Below are 6,000 nucleotides of genomic sequence, written 5' to 3'. Positions count from 1 at the left end.
TCAGAGCGGCGCCTTCATCGCGATGCGGAGGCCGGCAGCCGACAACCCCTTCCCTGTCATCACGCTGATCCAGTCGGTGAAGCGCTGGCAGAAATTGTACTTCTACGTGAAGAACGTCCCCCCGCAAGGCGACTACGTCAACTTGTCGGCTTACGTAGCCGGCCCACCAGCTGGGAGGCGGCCCCAGTGGTCCTATCGAGCCAGGACGCTGTCGCCGGCTGGAGCCGCTGCCGTCGCCCGACTCCGGGTAATGATCCAGTCGGAGGGCCTGACTGGGTCCGACCTGCTGGCCGCCTTCGTGGTGCGCCGGGTGCTCCCGCTTCAAAGCCGCCCTCATTTGGTCAGTCAAATGAGCGGCCAACTCGATCCGAGTCGGATGTGCACCAAGGAGATGCCTCATGACGAGGTGGCTCAGATGGTGAACTATCTCGCGAACTGCAAGCTCTCCGCAGAGTGGCAGTTTGGCAAGGAGCCGTACTCCCGTGCCAATCCCCCGCCTATGGTATGCTTTCTTTATCTTCTCTTCTTTTAGTTTTGTCACCAAGTTTTTCTTGGCCGACTCTGACCAGTCGGCACGTCTTGGAAGAGCCCTCTCCTTCGACCTGCGGCCGAGACAGCGGGGATGGATCACCAATTTCTCCCCGACCGGGTGGATCATGACTTGGAGGACCCCGACTTGGGGGCGGCCGCCATGGACGATAACACCGAGGTAGGAGGCAGCGAAGCAGGCGGCTCCGGGCTTGGAGCCAGCTTCGACGACTGGCCGGATGACGACGAGGTGGAAATCATCTCGCGCCGCCAGCCGGCGTCTGATCAAGGTGCGGGCTCATCTGCCACGCCGGCTGCCCGAGGCGGCGCGCAGAAGCGCTGGGCCGCATCGGGCCTATTCGGTAGTCGGCCGAAGAAGCCCAAGGGTGGGGCGGCGGCGACCAGGGTCGACGAGGCGGCCATGAAGGTGGCCCGCTTTCGCAAAGTGGTGGAGCAGCCACAAAAGGTTTCAGCGTAAGTGTCGATTCCCTCGCGTATTCCTTCTTCTTTTCTACTTGGTTTCTGAATCCTTGTCTTGATTCAAAAAACAGGGCTCCGCTTTCTCTTGAGCGGGTCGCTCCCGCCTCCGTGGTTGGAACGCCGGGAGGATCCGGGAGCACCCGCTGCGTGGGCCCCCGCGCCGAGCTTCAAGCGGTGATGGAGCAAAATCCGCGGGAGGCGCGGGAGGAGCGGGAGGCGGAAGAGCTGAGGGCGGCTGCCGCCAAGGCAGCACAGGAGGAGGCGGAGGAGTCGGCGAAGGCACAAGCCGACGCGGTGGCCAAGGCTCAGGCGGAGGCTGCAGCCGCAGCGGCCGGGGCCTTGCTTGTCACCCCCCTGCGCGCCGTGGCGCCCGAGATCCCGGAGCCCCCGCCGGAGGAAGCCGGTGGCGACCTGCCGGGGTTGGAGAGGGAGGAGGACGACGTCGTCGTCCAGGAGAGGGAGGCGGCACCGCCATCGCCGACTGGGGCGGCCCAAGGCAGCCGGCCTAACACGCCGCCTGTGCAATCGGCTGGAGGCGAGCCGGCTGTGAGGACGGACCTGGTGGTCCGGTCGCCATCGCGCCAGCGCGCGGGGAAGGCAACTTCGGCCCCGGACCCGCAAAAGGCCGCGGGCTCCAGCTCGTCGGCCCAGGATGTGGAGACGGCCAGCGCCAGCTCGGGGTGGACGCCGGGTGGTGGGACGACCATGGTGAATGTGGCGGCGCAAGAAGTCCGGAACTGGCTTCAGTCCCAGGCCGCAGTGCTAAGGCAGTATAATGACGAGTTCCTCGCGACACGGGCGGCCATTCGGGTGAGTCTTCCCTTTTTTGCTTCCTGATCTTGGTTTCTTCCGTGGGGGCGCGTCAGCGCACCCACTGGGTGTAGTCCCCGAGTTCCGAGTCGGCTGCTGAGCAGGCGGCTTGGAACTTCTTGGTAGACTTTGTTTGCTATCTTGTTCTCGTTCGCTTCTCTGTCCGACTTGCAGGACTACCACAACCTCCGTGCGGCTGCCTTCAACTCCCAGGCTCGGGAGCCGGCCCAGAAGACTGCTGATCTAACTGAGAGCCGGAGTACGTGCTTCATCTTTTATCTCATGTGGGGGCGCGTCAGCGCACCCACTGGGTGTAGTCCCCGAGATTCGGGCCGACTGCTGAGCAGTCGGGTCGGATCTTTCCAGACGACTTCTTTCTTATTGCTTTTTCTTCTTTGCCATATCTGCAGAGGCCAATGCCAGCCTGAGGGAGCAGCTGGGTGGGACCCAGACCGCCCTTCGCGCCAAGGAAGCCGAGTTTGACGCCTTGATTCAGGAGCGTGACCGCCTGGTCAAGAAGCTGGCCGACCAGGAGGAGAGTCACAAGGCGGCCCTGAAGGCGGTGCAGGACAGCGAGGCCGCCCTCCAAGCTAAGTACGAGACCAAGGCGGCGAGCTGGGCTGAGGCGAGGCAGTCGTTGATCAACGGCTACGGCCAGATCGAAGACTTGGTTGACGGTAGGCCGCCTTCTTCTTCGTTCCTTGCTTGCCGCTTGCCGTTTGGTTCATTCTGTAACTTTGTATTTTTCTCTTATTTCTCTTTCTTTCTTTCTTGTGCAGAGTACTTCCCTGGTTACTCTACTGCCGCCAACCAGGTCGTCGAGGCGCAAAAGCAGGCTGGCGCTGAGATCGCGCTGAACGCTCGCTGGTCGCTTGAGGAACAGCTCCTGGCGATTCAAGCCCGCCTCCAGCCGGCTCACCGCATGCTCCGCCGGCTTCAACGTGTTGGGGCGCAGGTGCTGGCCGCTCTCTGGCTCGGCGAGGTGATTCCCCGCACCCCCAGTCGGACTGTCGACTGGCTGGAGGTAGCGGCCGGCCGCTTTGAGGCCTGGAAGGCTTCTGCAGCTCGGTCAAGCGCCAGGCGGGCGCTGGAGTTCGTCAAAGCCTGGTATCCTGAGCTGAGCTTGGACCAGCTGGCCACCTGGCGGCAGGAGGCCGACGCGGAGCTGGAGCCGGCGCGGCCAGCTATCATCCAGCGTGCCTCGGCGATCACCGACTACACCGACACCAGCGCCTTTGCTCCTGAGGTGGATGATAACGGCGTTGCTCAGCCGCAGGAGTGGTTCGGGCTGAACCCAGCAGATGGCGAGGACTCGGCGGAGGAGATCGACTCCAGCGACGAGGGCGAGGAGGAGGAGGAGGAGGAGGATGGTGAAGACGTCGTGCCAGATGGTGGAGCAGCCGGCCAGCCTCAGCTTGACCGTGCCTCCAGCAACAAGGCGCGTGCGAGCGCACCGCCTGCAGCCGGCGATGATCAAGCCGAGACTCGCCAGCCGGCCACTCCTCCAACCGGTGCTGCCGTCTCCACCGACCAGCCCGGCTCGCCTGTTGCGCCCTTAGCCTAATCTGCCGCCTTTACTTTCCTGTTTTATTACTCTTTGAACAATATTTAGTTAAATTTGCGTAGTTCCACCCACTGGGGGTGTGTTCAAACTATGTTAAGTGCCGGCCTTTGAAAGGCTTTTTGTGTAAATATAATCATGCATGTGTTTGGCTTCCCACTGTTCTTGCTTTTCATCCTTTGGCTGTTTCCTTTGCCGCCCTCCCTTGGTCGCCGCCTACCCAGCCAGACAGCTGCTCTGCAGCCTGTGGCTAGAGAAGTGCTTGGCCGGTTGGGAGGGCAAGTACTCTAGCTTTCTTGGATTGTAGCAAAGTGAATGGGTAGCCGGCCAGCCGACTGTTCGGACAGCCGGTTGGCGTGCTGGGAGGCCGGCTTGTCTTATATAGGTTCATTAGTCCTTAGCCATTTTTTGTGTGGGCATCCTTTCCTGCCTTTGGCTCTTGCCAGTCGGTCAGTCGGTTCTTCGAGCTGCGACTTTCAACAAGAGAGGGCTCAGGTGCTGGCACACTACTTGTCTGACTGCAGGTAGAACTTTAATATAACTCAAGGCGGCAAGTCCCCGGGCCGACTAGTCGAACCCGGTGCCAGATAGAAAATCAAATGTAATAGTACATTCATGGGTATGACACTCGTCATTCATAGATAAAAAGAGGGTAGTCCCCGAGTGCGCCTCGGGGGGCCCGTTGTCTTGTACTTAATACAAAAAGGTAGCGTGATACATACTGCTTTTAACTGTAAAATCTTCTCGCGAGATTGGCATTCCATGGTCGTTCCGACTCCTTGCCGGAATCATAACTCTTGCATGCCTTCGGCTTCTGTGCGTCGATCAGGTAGTAGGAGTCGTTGCCTAGGGCCTTGCTGATGGCGAATGGGCCTTCCCAAGGGGCCGAGAGCTTGTGTTGACCGGCTGTTCGCTGGATCAGCCGGAGCACAAGATCGCCTTCTTGGAAGGATCTTGGCTTGACCTTCCAGTTGTGGTAATGGTGCAAACCCTGCTGGTAGATGGCGGACCGGCTGAGTGCTAACAGCCGGCCCTCTTCCAGCAGGTCGACACCGTCTTTTCGTACTTCCTTGGGCTCCGCCTCCGTGTACATGGTGATCCGAGGCGAGTCGAACTCGATGTCAGTTGGGATGACAACCTCGGCACCATATACAAGGAAGAAAGGAGTGAAGCCGGTTGACTTGTTCGGGCTAGTACGCAGACTCCAGAGGACAGCCGGCAGCTCATCGAGCCAGCAGCCGGCCGAACGCTCCAGTGGTATGACCAGTCGGGGCTTGATGCCGGAGAGGATGAGGCCGTTTGCTCGCTCGACCTGGCCGTTTGACTGCGGGTGGGCAACGGACACTAAGTCCAGCCGGATGCCCTGTGTCGCGCAGAAACATGCCAGTGCTCCCTTGGCAAAATTCGTGCCGTTGTCGGTGATGATGCTGTGTGGTATACCATACCGAGTGGTGATATCTGCGATGAATGTCACGGCAGTCGGCCCGTTCAGCTTCTTGATTGGCTTCGCTTCAATCCACTTGGTGAATTTGTCCACGGCGACAAGCAGATGTGTCATGCCGCCGCGGGCTGTCTTGAATGGGCCCACCATGTCTAGCCCCCAAACGGCAAAGGGATAGGTGAGGGGGATGGTCTTGAGTGCAGAAGTCGGCAGGTGTTGCTTGGAGCTGAAGACTTGGCATCCTTTGCAGCATTTGACTAATTCCTTGGCGTCTTCCAAAGCAGTCGGCCAGAAGAAACCATGGCGGAAGGCTTTGGCGACAAGTGATCTTGAGGCCGCGTTGTGGCCGCATTCGCCTTGGTGGATATCCTTGAGGATTTCTATGCCCTTCTCTGGCTCGACGCAGCGCTGGAAGACTCCAGTGACGCTACGCTTAACAAGTTCTCTGTTTATTATTGTGTATGCTCTGGCTCGGCGTTGAACTAATCTTGCCGAGATCTCATCAGTCGGCAGCTCTCTGTTTACTAGGAAGTTGAGGATGGGCTGGGCCCATGATGGAGCTGTGACTTCTTCTGTTGTCAGTACGGCTACTGTGACCCGGGTGGGTGGGTTGGGTGGTGAAGAGTTGGAGTCGGCCACCGTCTGTTGTGTCGTTGCCATCCCCGAGCGGACTGCTGTAGTCCCCGGGCCGACTGCTGCAGTCCCCCGGCCGGGTTCTGAAGTCCCTGAGCCAGGTGCGACTACGGCAGTCCCCGGGCCGCTTATCGAAGTCCCCGAGCCACCTGCTGGGTTCCCCAAGTCGGATCCGACTGCATCAGGGGCAGGCGGTACGAAGATGGAGTCCGATTGTGGAGACGGCTTGACAGACGGTTTGAGGAGGCGCTGCAGAGAGATGCTGGTTGGTATAGCTTGTCAGGTGGAGCCGATCTGTGCCAGGGCATCTGCTTGCTCGTTGTCGGCCCGTGGCACGTGGAGGAACTCGCACCCTTCAAAGTATCCGCTGATTTGCTGGACGAGGAATCGATAGCTCACCATGTTTGCGTCCTTGGCATCCCAGTCGCTAGATGACTGCTGGACCACCAAATCTGAGTCGCCATAACACAGGATCCGGCGTATGCCGAGTTCTTTGGCTAGCCAGAGCCCGTGTATGAGCGCCTCGTACTCGGTCACATTGTTGGAT

The sequence above is a fragment of the Triticum aestivum genome, chromosome 6D (genome assembly GCF_018294505.1).
Source record: "Triticum aestivum cultivar Chinese Spring chromosome 6D, IWGSC CS RefSeq v2.1, whole genome shotgun sequence".
In the NCBI taxonomy this organism is placed as follows: domain Eukaryota; kingdom Viridiplantae; phylum Streptophyta; class Magnoliopsida; order Poales; family Poaceae; genus Triticum; species Triticum aestivum.
Note: the sequence above shows the minus strand (reverse complement) of the source record.